This window comes from Rhododendron vialii, chromosome 1a, assembly GCF_030253575.1.
Source record: "Rhododendron vialii isolate Sample 1 chromosome 1a, ASM3025357v1".
In the NCBI taxonomy this organism is placed as follows: domain Eukaryota; kingdom Viridiplantae; phylum Streptophyta; class Magnoliopsida; order Ericales; family Ericaceae; genus Rhododendron; species Rhododendron vialii.
In genome coordinates, this window is record NC_080557.1 from 34,806,980 (window position 1) to 34,827,538 (window position 20,559).

Genomic DNA, 20,559 nt, shown 5'->3' on the forward strand with positions numbered 1-20,559 from the left:
AACGTTGTCCGGGGTCACTTGTATTCGAATGTGTACCTGCAATTTGGTCTTGTCTCCGTATATCGTGTGTAAATAAGTATAATGCCCTTTACATTAAAATCGAGTAGGGTCAAGCCTCAGGCGTCTCTCTCTCTAGGTTTTTGTCCTTTTACATCGGTCTTCCACTCCTCTTTACCTTCATATAACCCCACCCCCTCACTCCCTCATCCCCCAAAACAAATCATTATCTTCATCATCTCTCTCTCTCTCTCTCGCTATCTCTTCCCCTTGAAGAAAGGCGAGACTCTTGGGGGGGCAAACAGATGATAGAGAGAAGAGAGAGAAGCACACGAGTACCGACCTGAAGACGATCAGGCAAAAGAGAAGCTTTGTTCTTTGAGGGGAATGTTGTCTGGCTCGAGGACCCTTTTCCTTGATCAATATTTTTCCTCTTATACACAAACGATCTGTATCTATAGATCTGGTAGAAATATGTTCAGAGATTATATTTGATCGTAGTGATAAGTGTTGTCGGACCAGGCTTCATTCCCCCCCAATTACTGCTTCCTCCACCTATTCCCCTTTTCCAGATTTCCGATGGTGATGATGATGATCCGGTGCTGGATCTGAAGGTACTAGGATCTGAAACTCTATATTTGTTTGTTTGTTTGTTTAACTTGTGTTGCTATTTTGACTTGCTTGTTTTTGTAAGTTTTAGGGAATAATTTTGTGGGTTTTGGTTAGTAGAGGCATATTTACGTTGGTAGTTATGTGCAGATTGGTGTAATGATGAAGAATCTTGACTGCATCTTTACTGGGAAAGTATGTTCATCATTATACACTTTTTGTGTTCTGATCTGATGATTCTGCTTCAGTACAACAATGATGGTGTTTTTTGTGTCAGTGAAATGAAATCGCTTTTCTCGTTCATCATTAATCGGATTTTGCTCATCATGGTTTTCCAGAACCAATTCCCTCTGCTCGTAGGGGCTACTGTTTACAGATCTGGCCTTTTCTAACTTTATTACTAGTAGGACTCTCTCCGCACACACACACACTCTCTTTCTCTTTCTTCCTAGGGTTTCTTGGGGGTAGATCTGGGTTTGTAATTTCAGTCAGAGCAATATATTGTAAATAGTAAAATGCTAACATGTGCATTGATATTCAAAAAATTATATTGGTATGTGCGAGAGTATATTAATATCCATAAGATATATATTGATGTTAAACTTGTTTGTAATTATTAACTTATTATTTCCGCTTAGCGAGCGGAGAGAGATTAGATCAGTGGTTTCATTTTCTTTTTCTTTTTCTTTTTTTTAATTGGGAATGTCTACTACCAAACAAAACATAATTCCCTCACATATACAATTGATAGTATTGGTTTGCATTGTTCAGATTTCGTTCCCGTTTACCCATTTTCACTTACTTTAATTTTAATCTTTTCATCTCCTGCTTTTCCCAATGCATCAAGTTGTTCTCAATTACGTAGAATCTCAAGACAGCAGAAATATCTATGATGCAAGGCATCCTTTTCGTACATCAACTAGCTTGGCATGTGCAAAGTAATGTCTTTTACTCATTTGATCCTTTCTATTGTTGCCAATGCCAGATATGTTTTCTTCTATATTTCTTGACTATGTTTTCTTTAAACTGTTAACTGTTGTGAAGAAGTTTTGCTATCTTTTATTCCTAGTGACACTGACATTATTATGTGTGGCGTATGTTGATCTCTCATCAGCCTATGACGATACCAATGGACTCTACAGTCCACACACAGTAACATCGCTATATACAAGCGGGCGCACAAACAAAGAGCATTTGGTAAAGTGGAAATGTGTGTGCGCACGCCGCTCATATAACATGTCCATATTCTTCCACCGAGGTTCTTCCGAATTTTTTTAGTGAATATCATTAGCTGGTTATCGCATGCAGAATTGCAGATTGAGGTTCTCTGGTGGCTTTCTCAATTGGTTATGAGTCTTATGACTAGGCGTTGCTATGGAACTTGTTCGTAATGGCATGTTCTGGCTGAACTCAAAAACTCCTAAACTACAAGTAGTAAGCTGTAAGCCGCTTGCGCTACATATGGCTGCTGTTATTTTTTGGTACTTCAGTTTGTTTTAATGCAACTCTTCTTGTGCTATATTATTACTATTGGCTTATATTTCTCATTTTGCATTCTACTTACTGATAAATGCACTCTAAAACTTGTGTTCTATAGCTTCAAATTATACTAAACATGATTACAAAGTACACTTTAAGATAACTCTTAAAATGCATTGATACGAAATTAGAATTCAAAAATTATTTTAGTGTACTTCAGGATAGGGAAAATGGGTTTGTCTTAGAGAGTGTCTGTACTCCTCATCTGTTACTGTCTTTTACGTCACTTTTGCACAAGGGCTTATTGTGGTGTTCCAAAAAGCTTCGATAATTGGTGTGGACTGATGTAGCGGTTTAAATAGTCTGTGTTGGGGAGGTGATATTTCATGTAACGGGGATATATCATCTCCTCTCGCACCTCACTAAATCGTGAGAGGAGGGGGATATACAACATTACAATCTCTATATGAAATACTTTCACTCGAGTTGGATCTGGTGTTTTGAGGTGATGGCTTGATGCTTTTCTATTTAAGCACATTTTGTGGACGTAAAGAACATATAATGGGTACGCCAGAGATTTCTTAGTTAATTAGTACTTCTGTTTTGAAGCTGCGCTTGGGTGAAACGTACCAAAATGCACCTGTAGCGCATTACTACGGTAATCCATCATGATCGTCAACCGGAGATTACGTGGAAATTTGGAATGCTGTCTCGTAAGGAACAACTGCTTTTTGGAAATTGAGTCCTTTTTGACTTTGCAAATACTACTACTGTCAAACTGGAACCTTTGTTGTTGCTATGCGCTGCTGCACCCATACTTTTCTGCCCACAAACTCTCTCCCGTGTGTGTGTGTGTGTCTGTGTGTGTGAGAGAGAGAGAGAGAGAGAGAGAGAGAGAGAGAGAGAGAGTTGTCTAGGATTGATTCCTGTAAAAAGCATCATGGCCACATGACCTTTTCATTCACAGTTGATGTACACTTCATTTTGAAATAGAGTTACTCCAAGATAGTAACAATATTTCATTCAAAGCTCGTTCAGAGCATCTCTGACAGATGTAACTAAAAAAATGCCATTTGCTATCTCATTTCCCTTTTTCCAAAGGCAAAATGAAATACTAGTACTATGCATTAATAGTAGTACAAATTTACGAGTAAACAATACAATTCTTGTGGGGTAGTTCATATTCATAGCAATAGTACTTGTTCAATAGTAAAGTAATTGAGTGCTACTCCAATACACTTCCGCAAAGCTAGAAATTCTTCCCAGAGAGCGCGCATAAAGGCCCAGTTTTCGCCACAATTCCATTCCCCGTTCGGCTCTCGCACAACCACCCTTACACCGTTTTTTTTTTGCTTCTGTGTTTCCAATACTTTCCCTTCCAATTCGATTTTTTAGTTTGAAGGTTGGACAAGGTATTGCCATTCAAAGGCTTTGGTGAACCCCAACGGGGTGGCCAAGTGGCCTTGGCTTTGGATTTAGGGGTACCTTTTTTTTTTTTTTTTGCTCGCAAAATGAAACTTTTATAAAATACTCGAAAGGATTACATTTAGAGAAAACACCAAGCTCACAGAGCTTTGATACAGCATAAGCTCCTCACGCATCCAACTGATCGTTGGATGGCACACTCAAAAAACTATGCTCCCTCTTAAAACTTTAGATTCAATTATCCTTATTAACAACTCTTGAGGTCAACTCTTGTGATGCATCTTGCTCCTTCTCCTTTTAGTTTTGTACTCTTTTCAAAGATTAATAAATTCTCTTTTGCCGCTAAAAAAAAGTAAAAAAATCTCACCTCAACACGTAAATGTGTGAAACGGCTGTGAAAGGATCTGCAGGAATAATACGAGGTATGCGCAAGCTGGCCTGAGACACTCTGCATTACAAAAAAAAAAAAAAACCATTAGTGATGATGGTATGATGCTCGAGTAATTATTGGAGGTCCCATAAACTTTTTGGTTTCGTTGGAGCTAAATATGCCAGCCAGCACACTAGAGGAAAAAAGGACACACACCAGTGGTGAAACCAAGATTTTTCTCTCGGGAGGCCGGCTTGATAGACATATAGTTTTTATCGGAACGTATACTTATAGGGCTGCACAAAAAATCCAGTTAACCGTGAAACCGGACCGATCCGTGCCTTTTGGATTTTGTTCGTGAATTAATGGTCCGGACATAGATTTGAAAATTAAAAAATCGTAAGATACGGATTAGGATTGAATTTTCATTTGAAAACCGTAGACTATCCGAACTGGACCATAAAAAATTTACAAAAATAAAAAACTATCATATATATATATATATATATGTGTGTGTGTGTGTGTGTGTGTGTGTGTGTAACATATAGTAAATAATAATAACTTTACATCTATTTTTATAAATTTATTTAACTATTTGACAATATGGTATATCATTATATGTAACACAATACATTGTTGTTTTTCCTTTTGAAGTACTTTCTTACCACTGTTTTTTTATAAGTACTTTGGTGTGTTTTTTTTATTCATTCTATTGAAGTACTTTCTTACCACTGTTTTTTTACAAGTACTTTTTTTTTTTTGGCTCAACAAAAGAAAATTTTATTAAACTTGAAGAGGGTACATTTAGTAAAAGGGAAGGGAAAACCAGAAAGTTCACCACAACCCTAAAAAGGGAAGGAAAATAAAAGGAAAGTTACACCCAAAAAAGATACCTAAATAATGAGTCTTCTAATACCGTCAAGGTGTGTTTTTTTTATAAGTACTTTGGTGTGGTTTTTTCAATTCAAGTTCTTCTTGTAACTATTTTTTTCATTGAAATACTGTAATGTGTAATGTCTTTACTTTTATGTAATGACTTAATGTAATTTGTAACGTGTTTACTTCTTCCTTTTTTTTTTATTGAAGGATTGTGGTGTGTAATGTGTTTACTTTGTTGGGAACTATTGAATTATTGAACTACTAATGTGTAATGTGTTTACTTTTGTTGAAGTACCTTCTTTTTTTTTATATACTTTGCTGGAAACTATTGAATGACACGGGAAAAATTGAAAATTCAGGTTTTTTGGTTGTTGGTTGATACAATTCGTGAACAGAATTGGAACCGAACCGAGAGACTTTTGGTCCATACACAAATTTCATTTTCAAAACACTGTGACTCATGGATTAGGATTGAATTAATAGTAATCCGATCTAATCCGGATTGTGCACATCACTATTGATACTTATTATATTACAGAGTTTTAGGCTATTTCAATTGTTGCATGCTTATTTTTTATTTATAAAAAAATTGAGAAATAAAAATGTAAAATAACCGACTTTTTATCAAATAAAATCAAAATTATGAAGATTATAAGTAGTTATACACGAATAAATATCAACAATATTCAAAATTAGATACATATGAAGTAAAAATTTTAAAACTCAGGAGCTCGGGGAGCCGCACCCCAACATAGCTCCGCCCCTGACTAACACACTAACAAAGGAAAGATTTTATGATACATTTCAACAGGTTATTTAAATTTTGTTATGTTAGTACCTTTTCTATGCATTCGTCATGTAGTATGAAAAATTTCTTAAATGTCAAATTAGTTTTTCGAATCTGGTTCATTTGAAGTATGTTTTTCGTATTTGAGTTTGAAATTTAAAACAGAAAGATTTTGCTGGGTCGTTTGGTAATTAATTAGGGTTTTGACCTCACAAAATCTTTAAAGTTTTGACATTTGCCACACTTTGGAGATTGTTTCACGTCACGAGATTCCTGTAGAACATTATTGCCATCCTTTTCCCCCATAATTAATAACTCTTCAAATTTAAAGGTTGACTAACCTACTTGAAACTTTCAATATAACATATTATATAGATACTCCCTCCGTCCCAAAATGCTTGTCCGGTCTGCAAAACGGAGTGTTAAAAATAATGCAATTTTTTCAAGAAAAAATTTAAACTTTTTTCACAAATTAAAAATACTCATTGATATCTAATAAATTGTTAAAAAACTTTTAATTTTTTCTTGCAAAAATTGTATTACTTTTAACACTCCGTTTTGCGAACCGGACAAGCATTTTGGGACGGATGGAGTATTTGTTTGTTACTCGACCAACTTTTACGGTTTATATTTTAATTTTTCATACCATTACGCCTAAATATTTTTTACAATACCTACCAGAAACGATCATAGAGTTTGCAAAATGGAAGGATTGAGAATTTGTGAAGGAACTAATCAAAAAAAAAGTTATCAAAATCGATAAATGGATGTTAAATACTCCATCTTTGTCGGTGTAGGTGGATAAATTCAAGTAGTGCTTTGAGCAGCACTGGAATGCAGCGGCTCCACGTGCCTCTTGAACGTAACCCTAATTCGTCAGAAAAACCCTTATCCTGCAAAACAGACAAGGAGTGAGCGCACCTTTGCCTCTCGTGGCAAAGGCCCTCCGATGCCTTTGTTAGTATCACGTACTAGCAATCAAACCCTAATTATCAGTAGGAAAGCAATAAGATTGCAGTGTATTGCGTACCTTTTACCTCTTGGCTTGCTCTGTTTATATAGACATTCGGATGCTTGGTGCCCAAGCATCCCTATTGCCATAGGATTCCCAGCTCGTATAGGAAACCCAGGATATCAAGGATTCTCGTTTCCTTTATCAATTTATGGAAAAGAGTCCTTTTAGGAGTCTTTTCCATTACTGACCGAACATCCCATTCTCATTGGGTATCTTTCTCAGACCCTATATTCTCGGGATCTTATTCCTTAACGGAGTACCACTGTTTCTGGACTCTTCCAGAATGTTCCCTCTATTTCATCATCTGACAGGACCTCTTTCCTTGTTCGGCTGTCTCATACCCGAACAAATGGTCTGGACCAGTTACTTCACATGTAACTGGTCTTAAGGAAACAATTTGGACCATATCCTTTCTAAGGAGCTCTCCTTCTGTTTGTCTTTTCTTTTGCCGAACAATGTATCTGAACAGTGGCATCACATGTCACTTTCCTTGTATCTGGTCCAATAACGTCTCATGTTATTGTACCGAGAATCGTACAACCTCTCTGGACCATTGACTTCTCATATCAGTGGTCCACAGTGCGTTGACCCTTTGTTGACCATGCTCGGGCTCATTTTGCACCTGTTCGGGAATACCTCCCTACAATTGCTCCCCAGCTTCACTTATTATTTTTTACTCAGATGATGTGTGAAGCTTCTCTTCCGAGCAAATTCATTCTGCTCCTGCACCTTACATATTGGAGCAACTTATCATCATTTTACTATGACGAAAATACCTTTTTAGGCCTGTTTTCAGGCTTTCAGCCCTAATCTTTACACGTGTCAATGTTTATTTTGAGAACATTTAATGCGGACAGGCGCGTTTTTTGGGGAACGGAACACTCAAACGCCGTCTGGGGTGACGTTTCACTTACGCCACCCTGGCTGTAGGGTATTTTTGGGTTTTCGTCCCATTTTTCAAAACACCCCAATCTTTCCCTTAGACTCCCTCTGCAGAAGAAAAGACTGTTCAAGCGTTCCCCCGCCATTGAAGCTCTGTTCATCGTCTCAAGACCTCTTCTTTTAAGGATTCCATCGACTATTCTCGTAAGTCATCATTTCCTCTTCTTACAACTCCATTTCTCAAGTGGATTGTTTTCAACCGCAGTTTAGGGTTTCATTGTCCCCATTGCTTTACACTTCGTAGAATTCCAAAATCCTATCTGGTAATGGGTAGATTTCGAAGGCACTGTAATACTCCTCAAGCCATGGCTAGTTTCAGATCTCGATATGGGATTCCTGACGATGTAGCCACTGTATTGGCTCCTGAGGATGCCCTTCGTGAGAGTTTCGATTTCGACACTCTTCACATTCCTGTAGTAGCCATTGTTGAGGGCGGGGTTAGATTCCCCTTGGCTCCTCTGCTTCGCCAAGTTTTGGCGTATTATAAACTTTCCCCAATGCAAGTCTCTGCCAACTTCTTCCGAGTAGTTATGGGCATCAACACCATAAATCAGATGTTAGGGACTTCTTTAGGTTTATACGACATTCATCACCTATACAGTATCTCTAGAACCGGGGATGCCCTCACATATTATTTAAAGAGTAGGGATTCTAGGAAGAAGCTTGTCCTTGAACTCCCTGACTCTGCTCGAAGGGATGACGACGACTTCCTGATTGTCACGGGCAACTTCGAACCCAGAGATGAGGACGGCCAAGTGATTGGTTTTCACGCTCCTCATGTATTCGGGAGCCCACGTTAGTGCTTTCCCCTAATTTCAAATTCTTGTCCTTTTTCATAGGAAAAGCTTTTTCATGCTTTCTAATTATTTATGCTTTGCTCGGCTGCAGCTTCAAACATTAACCGGGGTTATAATATCATAACCCCTCAAGTGCACGTAGCTGATATCAAGCGAGCACTTGCTTTCAACGGCGAAGGGACTTACCTTGCTGGCCGAGCAAGAGCGGCTCAGGTTCTGCTGAGTTACAAAGCGTCATACGGGGGGTTTATTGATCGGCGTACCCGAGCAGCGGACAACCTTGCAGCGGCTGGTCCTTCAAGACCTGTTCCCGAAGAAAGGCGTTCTCGGACACCTCCAATCTCCGACGAACCAATTCCCCTTGCCGAAGAAGCCTCCAGTCCCACATCAAGTTCTTCTTTCAGCGGTTACACGTCTTCACCTCCAACAATGAACCAGCCAATTGATTTAGGGAGTCTTCTCACCATACCTGGTCGAGGTCGTGGCGCTGCTCGGGGCCAAGGTGGCCAAGGTCGTGGCCGCCGTACTCAGACTCAGACTGATGCTCCTCCTGGCTTTTCCCCAGAAGAAATCGAGGCCATCCACAGAGAGAAACGTCAACGGGTGGAACAGCCTCAAGAAAGACCCCCACCTTCCTCCTCGTCTCCTACTCCAATATGGGCTCCCTCCTTCTCTCATGGGAACCGAGCTATCACTGCTCGGGATACTGTCGAGACCGAAGGAACTGCCCTTGCATTGTCCCAGGCCTTTTTGTTGCCTGGGGACATGCAAAAAGAAGTTGCAATGTCTCCAGACAATCTTCTCAGTTCCTTCATGTCCCACAACGCCAAGGTAAAATTCCTTTTTGTGATCATAGTGTACACAGAACTTAACAGTTATGTTTATCACAATTGTTTTGAATGTTTCCAGGTGATGCAAAAAATGGTGGCCATGGCTCAAAAACTTAGCCAATCAGAGCCCCAACGAGTAAAACAAGTTTGTGCATATTTTCGTATGCTGTGGGCTGTTGGTGCATATACTCGTTATGCTTTTATGCATGTATTTGTATGCACCGTATGGGTTCTCGTACTTTGAATATCTCGTGGCTAACATATACTTGTTTAAAGTTTATGCATATCTGTCCAAGTTTCTCGTACTTCAATTTCATACAATTGTTTCTCGTACTTTAAGTCTCACGTACTTAGAACAATTCTCAAGTTTGTCATACTTGCGTTCTAACAAGTGTCACGTACTTTAAGTCTCACGTACTTAGAACAATTCTCAAGTTTTTCGTACTTGCGTTCTAACAAGTGTCACGTACTTTAAGTCTCACGTACTTAGAACAATTCTCAAGTTTTTCGTACTTGCGTTCTAACAAGTATCACGTACTTTAGTTTCTAACAAGTATCACGTACTTTAGTATATATCCTATACCCTGCTCCCCAATACGAATGAGGGAAACCAATATCGTGATTCGTATTTAAAACAAATACCAAGAAAACAGCAGTTTAGACAAAAAACGTAACTTCATTCATAAACTGTAAAACCTAAGAGGGCGTTACTCGTATTCCTTGTAAAAAAAAAAAAAAAAAACTAGAACACAAGAGAGTTTTATTCGTAACTCCCACACAATCACGATGTGCATAAAGAAAAATTATATAAAAAACTTTCTTAGATTATGGACATTCCAAGGTCTTGGCACTGGGTTCCCATCCAAGTCTGCCAATCGATAAGCCCCAATGCCTGCGATTTCTGTAACTCGATATGGGCCCTCCCAATTTGCCCCTAGCTTTCCCTCATTAGCCACTTTAGTATTGCCGAGCACTTTTCGTAGCACAAGGTCTTCAACACCAAACTCTCGTGGATGTACATTCTTGTTATAACCTTTGATGAGCTGCTCTTGGTATGAGGCCAAGTGCACCAAGGCCCGTTCTCGTCGTTCCTCGGCAAAGTCCAGCTCAATCTCCAAGGCTCTGTCATTTCCTCCACTTTCAACCAAAGTGGTCCTGTTGGTCGGCAGACCTATTTCTAATGGAATAACAGCCTCTGTTCCATATGCTAATGAATAGGGGGTCTCTCCCGTAGACCTCCTAGGCGTTGTTCGGTATGCCCATAGGACCAATGGCAATTCATCGGGCCATTTCCCCTTTGCTTTATCCAAACGTTTCTTAATCCCATCAAGGATTGTTTTGTTTGAAGCCTCTGCTTGTCCGTTGCTTTGAGGGTAAGCTGGAGTTGAATAATAATTTCTTATCCCATACTGGGCACAGAAAGTTTTGAATTTCTTCTGAAATTGCGACCCATTGTCTGTAATCAACGAATAGGGTACCCCAAAGCGAGTTATGATGCTTTTCCACACAAACCTTTCTATCATAGGTTCAGTAATCTTGGCCAACGGCTCAGCTCAATCCATTTAGTGAAGTAATCTGTTGCAACTAATAGGAATTTTCGATTCCCAGTTGCTTTGTGTAGTGGACCCACTATGTCCATTCCCCATTGAGCAAACGGCCAGGGACTTGTCAGCGGCACCAGGTCCTCGGCTGGTGTTCGAATCATTGGTGAAAATTTCTGACACTTCTCACAAATTTTTACGTACACCTTAGCATCTTCTTGCATGTACGGCCACCAATACCCTTGGGTGATTGCTCGGTGGGCTATGGACCGACCACCAGCATGGCTTCCACAAGTCCCCTCGTGGATTTCGTGGAGGAACTTTTGCACCATCTCAGGATGCACACAAAGCAAGTAGGGTCCTGTAAAAGACTTCCTATATAGTTTTCCCTCTGGGGATAACCAGAACCGAGCAAATTTGGTCTTGATTTTATGTGCCTCCTTTTTGTCCAAAGGGAGTACTTCATCTCGTAAAAACTCCACTATTGGGTCCATCCAACTTGGTCCTTGGTTCACGTCCAAGACCATCTCTACACTTCTGCCAATGCTCGGCTCAGCCAAATACCCTACGGCTATTTTTCTTTTAAACTCAGATGGCACAGCTGCGGCTAACCATGTCAATGAATCTGCATGAGCATTCTTCCCAGAACTTATCTGTTCAATATACACCCTTTCGAAGGTATCAAGTAGATCTCTGGTCACCTGTACATATGCCGCCATCTTCTCGCTCCGGGTTTCATATTGCCCGGACAGTTGATGGACCACGAGCTGTGAATCAGAATACACCCTAACTCGTTCAGCTTTTAGGGTTTTTGCACTTCTCAAACCAGCTAAGAGTGCCTCATACTCTGCCACATTATTTGATGCATTGAACCCTAGCCGAACAGATAATTCTAACATTGACCCTTCAGGGGGTAAAAGCACAATTCCAATACCTGAACCGGTGTTGCAAGCTGACCCATCAACAAACAGCTTCCATTCCAGGGGATCTTGTTCGGCTAACGCCTGTTTCTTCGTTACAGGAGACTTTGCTTCACACTCCTTTCTCGTAGGAGGCAGAGGTGCAACCGTAGGTGAGAACTCTGCCACAAAATCTGCCAACACCTGGCCTTTGATTGCTGTGCGCGGCTGATAGTCGATTTCATATTGGCTCAACTCGACGGACCAAGTTGAGATCCTTCCCGAGAAATCTGCCTTTCGGAGCAGTGATTTTAATGGGAACTCGGTGTAGACCACAACTTTATGGCTCTGGAAATAATGTGGCAATTTTCTAGTTGCTGTCCTTAGTGCTAGGACCAATTTCTCGAGGGGCAAATACCTTGTTTCGGCATCTAACAAAGTTTTGCTCACATAATAAACTGGGATTTGCTCGGATCCCTTATCTCTTAAAAGTACTGCACTTACAGCATGCTCAGAAACAGCTAAGTATAAAATCAGAGACTCACCTGTTTCTGGAGTCGAAAGAAGGGGAGGAGAGGCCAAATACCCCTTCAGATCCTGAAAGGCTTGTTCACATTCTGCTCCCCACTCGAACCCTTCCCTTTTCTTCAATAACTGAAAGAAAGGTCTGCACTTGTCACTTGATCGGCTAATAAATCGATTAAGAGCTGCTGCCATCCCAGTTAAACGTTGGACTTCTTTCGTTGTCCGAGGACTTTCCAGATTCTGTAAGGCTTTTATCTGGTCGGGATTTGCCTCTATTCCCCTTAGAGTTACAAGATGGCCCAAAAACTTTCCAGAGCCGACTCCAAACGCACACTTCGAGGCGTTGAGTTTCAACTTGTATTTCCTCAAACTCTCGAAAGCTTCTCTCAAATCTGCAATATGGCCTTGCCCAGACTTGCTTTTCACCACCATGTCATCTATGTAAACCTCCATAGTTTTGCCGAGCAATTTTCTGAACATGATGGTTGCCAGTCTCTGATACGTTGCCCCTGCATTCTTCAATCCAAAAGGCATGACATTATAACAGTACAACCCTCGTGGTGTAATAAAAGACGTCTTCTCCTGATCCGGCCCAAACATTGCAATTTGATGGTATCCTCGATATGCAACGAGAAAACTCATCCGTCCATATCCCGCTGTTGCATCAACCAACTGGTCAATCCTTGGAAGAGGAAAACTGTCTTTAGGACACGCCTTGTTTAAATCTGTGAAGTCAACACATACGCGCCATTTTCCGTTCTTTTTCTTGACGACAACGGTATTTGATAGCCACTCTGGATAATAAACTTCCCTTATTGCCCTGGCTTCCAACAAGTGATCCACTTCTTCAATTACAGCGTCAACGTGCTGTACGGCTGCCCTTCGTTTCTTTTGAATGACCGGTTTATGCTGTGGATCTATATTCAAATGATGGCAGATTACATCTGCATTCACCCCAGGCATCTCCTCTGGTGTCCAAGCAAATACATCGACATAAGTTTTCAAAAAACTAATCAGTTCGTTCTCTTCCTCTTCTGGCAATGATTTCCCAATTAGAAAGTACCTATCTGGATCAGTCTCTTTGATCAGTGTTTTCTTCAAATCCTCAACCACCCTTTCGGTGGGGTCTTTTCCAATATCCTCAATGGTCGGCAGATCCGGAATTTCCACAGTATTAACATGGTGGGCATTATGGACCCTTTTTATGATGGATACCAAACATTGTTGAGCTACCTTTTGGTTACCTTTAATGTGCTCAATCCCATTTGACCCTGGGAACTTCACCATCTGATGGAAAGTTGAAGAGACTGCCCTCATCTTGTGCAACCATGTTCTCCCTATAATCACGTTATAGGAAGATGGTACATCCACCACTAGGAAGTCGGTTCGTAGCACCACTGTCCCAGCCCGAACAGGCAGGGTTACCTTGCCTAAGGGCCAAACTGCTCCTGCTCCAAATCCGACCAATGGAGTCACTGATTGTACCAAATCTTGTTGTGTGAGTCCCAGTTTCTTAAATGCATCATAGTATAGCACTTCGGTGCAACTCCCTGAATCTACCAGGATTCTTTCCATATCATATTCCCCAACTCGTAGGGTTATGACCAAAGCATCATTATGTGGTACCTGGACTCCTCCCAGATCTTCATCAGTAAAAACTATGCCCTCGTTACTTGCCCTTTCGTTGCGCCCTCTTTTCTTTCCCAACTGCATTACATGTTGGTCATGTTTCACTTGTCTCTGAAGCAATCTCACCTCATTTCTCGTATAAGATTCGGCTAATCCATGTATCATATGGATTACCCCTTTTGGAATCTGTTCGTAATCCAATTCCATTGCCTTGTCTTTATCCTTGGAATCCTCTTGGATAAACTCTTTAAGGTAACCTCGTGAGACCAAATCATCAAGATGTCGTTTAAACATCTCACAGTCCTCTGTCATGTGACCCCAATCCTTGTGGTAACTGCAATGCTGATTCGTAGCACGTTTTGCATCTTTATTCCCACCAAGAGTTGGGGGCCATTTGAAATATGGTTGATTCTTTATTCGATAAAGAATCCTGTAAATGGGCTCTTTCCAAACCGTGTTTATTGAAAAGAATGACTTGGGATCCGGGGATTGCTTATCCTTGTACTGCTCTTTCTTTGCCTGCCCATAATCTTTCCTTTCACGATAAGTTTTGGGCTCTGGTTTGTCAGCTTTCTTTATAGGCTCCTTTACTTGCTCGGCGGCCAACTTTCCATCCTCTCGTAGGATGTCATCCTCGTTCCTGGCGTGCTGCTCAATCCTCTCCATTAGTTTTGCCAATGTCTGCACGGGACTCATGTTTAGAGACTTACGCAGTTCCCCCCGAACAGGTAAACCCGTTTTGAACGTGGCTATTGCGTACTCTTCACTACATCCTTCAATTTCGTTGAAGGTTTCCCAGTACTTTTTTGCATAAGTCCTGATCGGCTCGTCCTCTCCTTGTTTCATAAAAGAAAGACTCTCAAAGGTTTTGGGAGCTTTCCTGCTCGTCAAGAACCGTGCAGTGAATTCCTCGGCCAACTGCACCCATGTTCGGATGGAGCGTGAGCCCAATTTGTGGAACCAGGACAGAGCAACCTTCCCCAAACTTGACGGGAACATCTTGCACATGATTGCATCATCCCCTTCATGCATGAACATCGCTTGCTGGTAATGCTGTATATGGGCCACGGGATCAGCATCTGTCTCGTAGAGGATGAATGTCCCGTGCTTTACCCTGGTCGGCAATCTAGCCTCCTGTAACTTTTTTGCAAAAGGGGAGGATGTTATATTCTGCAGTGCTTTCCGTGCTGCTTCCCGTGCAGTCATGGCTTCATCCTCCGGTCCTTTCTTGGACCTAATTCGTTCCCAATCGGAATCAGGCCTCTCGTACCTGTCCCTATGATGTTTTCTACTCCCTTCTTCTTCGGGGGTAGAACTCCGACCTCTGCTTCTCCTCTTTCTTGGAGATACCCTCCTTCGCTCGGGTGTTCGGATCCTGCTCCTCCCTTTTCGTGGAGAAGTTTTACGTCGCCTCGGGGTCAGACTTCTGCTTCTGCTCCTCCTTCCTCGCGAAGGAGCCTTTTGATACTGCACCAGAGCGTATTCATTACCTCTAGAATTTCTTCGAGATAGTCCAGAGTCCTCCGGATGTTCTCTGATTTTCTCTAATTCTCTGATCTCATGTTCTCGTTTTTTGATCAAACGAGCATACTCCTCGATTTCTTGTCTCTTCTTATCAAGAACGTCTTCGCTACGGTATATACTCCTGGAGTGTGCAATCGATTCATCCCCTCGATGGGATTTAGTCCTTCTCGTGGACTTCGATGCCGTCTCTCCATCTCTATTTCTGGAGTTGCCATGGATAGTAAGGGGGTGGCCCTTACTTGTGGTCCTTTTGTGTCCTCCTTCGGGCTTTCTCGGAGCTCCGGGTGGAGACTTATCCCCTCCTCCAATTAGCACATCCTTCGGGTCGTGTGGCGTTGCTGGCTCTACTTCCACCATGGTCGTATTTCAAAGGGAACTCTTTCGTTTCCCACAGACGGCGCCAATTGTAGGTGGATAAATTCAAGTAGTGCTTTGAGCAGCACTGGAATGCAGCGGCTCCACGTGCCTCTTGAACGTAACCCTAATTCGTCAGAAAAACCCTTATCCTGCAAAACAGACAAGGAGTGAGTGCACCTTTGCCTCTCGTGGCAAAGGCCATCCGATGCCTTTGTTAGTATCACGTACTAGCAATCAAACCCTAATTATCAGTAGGAAAGCAATAAGATTGCAGTGTATTGCGTACCTTTTACCTCTTGGCTTGCTCTGTTTATATAGACATTCGGATGCTTGGTGCCCAAGCATCCCTATTGCCATAGGATTCCCAGCTCGTATAGGAAACCCAGGATATCAAGGATTCTCGTTTCCTTTATCAATTTATGGAAAAGAGTCCTTTTAGGAGTCTTTTCCATTACTGACCGAACATCCCATTCTCATTGGGTATCTTTCTCAGACCCTATATTCTCGGGATCTTATTCCTTAACGGAGTACCACTGTTTCTGGACTCTTCCAGAATGTTCCCTCTATTTCATCATCTGACAGGACCTCTTTCCTTGTTCAGCTGTCTCATACCCGAACAAATGGTCTGGACCAGTTACTTCACATGTAACTGGTCCTAAGGAAACAATTTGGACCATATCCTTTCTAAGGAGCTCTCCTTCTGTTTGTCTTTTCTTTTGCCGAACAATGTATCTGAACAGTGGCATCACATGTCACTTTCCTTGTATCTGGTCCAATAACGTCTCATGTTATTGTACCGAGAATCGTACAACCTCTCTGAACCATTGACTTCTCATATCAGTGGTCCACAGTGCGTTGACCCTTTGTTGACCATGCTCGGGCTCATTTTGCACCTGTTCGGGAATACCTCCCTACAGTCGGAGTTCTCTTTGCTCTGTTTTGATGCCTCGTGCTATGGATTCTTTTAATTTTTGTAATCTGTTTTTAAAGATTAATAAATTTTCTTTGCTGTTCAAAAAAAAATTTGTTTTCCTTTACCAACAAAGTGATGACACAACATCACATGAAGCGCGTATAAAAAAGAAGTCAAGTTTTTCTTTTTTCTTATTTGCATTTAATTGATAATAGTAAAAAAAAGATAAAAACACAAAAGTAATAAAATTTGCAGAGTCTTCGAATATGTATGACCCAAAATAACAATTTTGATGTTAAATTTCTACTATACAATAAAGCTGGGAAAGGTTTTTTCTCGATTTATCTTTTATTGATGTCAATAATATTACTTTTTGCCGATGAAAAGAAAAAAAAAAATTAACTACCGGAAAGGTGTTCAAAGACGGGCCTCATTCCATAGAGGCAATCAAGAGCTGTTGGAGTATAATTATTGGTCCCGATCGACCCCCGTTTACTGTGTGCTTGTGTGTGGAGAGAGAGAGAGAGAGATTTCATATGATCCACATGCTGAAAGGCATTTTTATTTCCCTTTTTTTGGGGTTGGGACCTGATTATAGAATCCAACTATTGGTAACGAAAATAAGAGTACCGAAAGTGTACATACGGAACTCGGGGCACTTTTGGGTCTCACACAAATAATTCAAATCTTTCATCAATTTTAAAAGGGAAAAAAACTGAAATAGTCCCTGTAGTTAAGTATTTGTGCCAATTTGGTCCCTGTAATTGTAATTGGCTCGATTTACACTCTGTACTTTTCATTTTGTTTCAATTTGGTCCAATTACTAACTTCCGTTAGTCCGCCGTTAGTCCTTTAAATAACAAAATCATATGGCCCCCTTTTTTGGGGTTAAAATAGACTCGTTCGGCTAAATAAGCCAACTGGCTTATTTTTTATCCTTATTGAATTTTTTTTCATATTTGTTAGTTTTTTGTCAATTTTTTTGGGGTTATTGCATCATCATGACGAGAGGAATCTAAAAAGTAAAAAATTATTATCGAAATCCAATTTTTTTTGAATAAAGACGAAAAAATTGACTTATTGACTTATTTTTATCTTTATTCAAAAAAATTAAGTTTCGATCATAATTTTTTACTTTTTAGATTCCTCTTGTTATGACGATGCAATAATTTCCAAAAAAAATGACGAAAAACTAACAAATATGAAAAAAATTTGAATAAGGACAAAAAAATTAGCCAGTTGATTTATTTAGCTGAATAGGGTTATTCATTCTCATCTTGCCCTAATATACCTCTGAACCAAAATACAACTCATTCTTCCATTCTCTATTGATAAGGAGGCACTTGGGAAGAAATTTGGTTATAATTTTCTACAAAAAGTTGTCATCGAATTCAGCATTTTCATGATCAGCCATGAGGTATCATAACCACTGATATTGTCTACATGTTCAACTTGTGGATAAATACTGAGATGCCTTATTTTTCTGCATAGTACTGAAAATGCATATAAAACCATGTCCAAAAGTCATAACATGATATAGATCCAAAAGTCACAACATGATAAATAATCATGTCCAAAAGTCAAAATATTATATAAACACAGTTCCAAATTTACCATGTCATAACCTAATACATAGACATAACAAATCACTCAATTAGGTTACAATAAACCTAACTTAACAGCCCAAGTAATTACAAAAAAAAGTGCCCTGTCATTCCATTCATTTTCTTACACTTGGCCCATACACTGATTCCTGACTAGGAATGTTGAAAAATAAACCTACGCCAATTTTTTCGTCTTTATTAAAAAAAAATTGAATTTCGATAATAATTTTTTACTTTTTAGATTCTTCTTGTCATGACGATGCAATAACTCCTAAAAAATTGATGAAAAACTAACAAATACGAAAAAAAATTTGAATAAGGACAAAAAATAAGGAAGTTGGCTTATTTAGCCGAATGGGTCTGTTTTAACCCCAAAAAAGGGGGCCATATGATTTTGTTATTTAAAGGACCAACGACGGACTAACGAAAGTTAGTAATTGGATCGAATTGAAACAAAATGGAAAGTACAGAGTGTAAATCGAGCCAATTATAACTATAGGGACCAAATTGACACGAACACTAAACTACAAGGACTATTACAGTTTTTTTCCCATTTTAAAATGATTTTTGAGTAGCCCTCTAAAAAATTAGCTTAATGAGATATGTGTAAGTTGTTGATCCAATCTTCAAACTTTTCATTCAAAATCCAAGATCCTATATAAACATCCTAAAAAAATTAAGTGTTTCAATTTTCAATTTGCTTGAACCGATGTAAAGATCTTATTATTCTAATCATATTATTCTAAAATGTCATAGTTAAATTTTGTCTCTAGATCTCTTGGAATTAAATATTTTCTCTTTATTTGAGATCCTATTAAGCACCGGTTCATATAAATTGAAAATTTAAGACAACAAAAAAGTACAAGAATGCCACATTCTGCACATATCCCAATTTGAATTAGGGTATTTTTGTAATTGAATGTAAAATGGGAAAATTAAAGAATGCATAAGGACCTATTGGGCTCCTTTTGACTTGTGTCCTCTATATAAACTCAAAAACGCCAACCACATTTTCTGTGTCCTCTATATAAACTCAAAAACGCCAACCACATTTTCTGTGTCCTCTATATAAACTCAAAAACGCCAACCACATTTTCTGAGAATGTATTATAAAATGAGGATGCCAAAAATGCAAAATGAGAAAAGATGATAATGAAAAGCAGAAAAAGAAGTAACCAAACACCCCCTACAATGCCTCTGGTGTTGACAGCCAAAATGAATGGTGCATAGGGGACGACTATGACACTCATCTTAAACGTTGAGGAACAAGCTCATGCAATTGAAAGTTTGGGGACGAAAATGGCACTTGAAAAGTTTATTAGGGACCAAAAACGCGAAGAAGCCAAATATATTTTTTCTAGTATTGTATGAAGAATGAGTAATTTTATCCCGTCCTCTAGGTATTTGCCTATATCACCTATTATATGTCCGATGGATACATTACTCTTACATCCAAATCTTAAGTATCAATCTCTAACCCTACCAATCGAACAAATTTTTAGGGTATATATGGAGATGAGCGCGTATTACGTAGGGGTGAGCAAAATAACCGTCAAACCATAAATTCAGTCCAAACCAATCCAAACAGACTAGTTTGGTTTGGTTTTTTAGTAATGTGGTTTGGTTCTGGTTTTAAAAATCTAGAAACCGTGTTAAATATATGGTTTGGTTTGTGGATTTACGTTAACGGTTTTGGTTCCAAACTGATCCAAACTATATAACACACAAGTATACTATAATATGTTTAGATACATTAACAAAATTATTTTTCTAATCTAATCATCTATTCCACCACCCTATTATTTTACTTCCAAATTAATTCCCTAAACTTCTATATGCGATAACCTATTCCAACCATTTCAATACACAAAGCATACGTTCGACTCAATTGATTTCTCACTCTTTTCGCTCGGTTACTAATTTTTTAATCTAATACTCTATTTCATGGCTCTATTCCTTCACTAATTACTTGTATTTTACTCTTATTTAGTTAGTTGATGCTAGTGAGTTTTGGTAATTTTTATATAGCTAGCTAGTTTTAATATAAGTTTTGGTATTCAATTTTAAGTACTTCAAATAGTTTATGTGGATAATATCTCAATTTCGAGCAAACTATAGTTTAAAACCGAAACCAAACTGCCTTTTAATGTTCGGATTTGTTTGGTTATATGAACTTTATGGGTTGGTTTGGTTCTCTAAATTCTTAATCCGTAAGTAATGGTTTGGTTCTTGGTTTACTATAAAATCGGACCAATCCGACCCATGCTCACCCATAGTATTACGTTTGAGTTTGTGAATTAGTTTTCAATGGACGAAAATAATTCAGAAAAATGCAATCATTCATCAAGCTGAACAATGAGGAGAGTTTCGGTAACCAATAGGGAAATGAAGCAGGGTAACATTTAGTAGGGGTTTGTAACATTTGGGTCGCCGTGTT

General features: G+C 39.5%; 1 long non-coding RNA gene across 1 annotated transcript; it reads left to right on the plus strand.

Moving 5' to 3' along the window:
- The first annotated feature begins 213 nt into the window (after positions 1-213).
- On the plus strand, positions 214-2,570 carry LOC131307493 (uncharacterized). Its single transcript, XR_009194144.1, has 2 exons — positions 214-611; positions 757-2,570. It is a non-coding gene; the product is annotated as an uncharacterized LOC131307493 (long non-coding RNA).
- Positions 2,571-20,559: the final 17,989 nt, after the last annotated feature.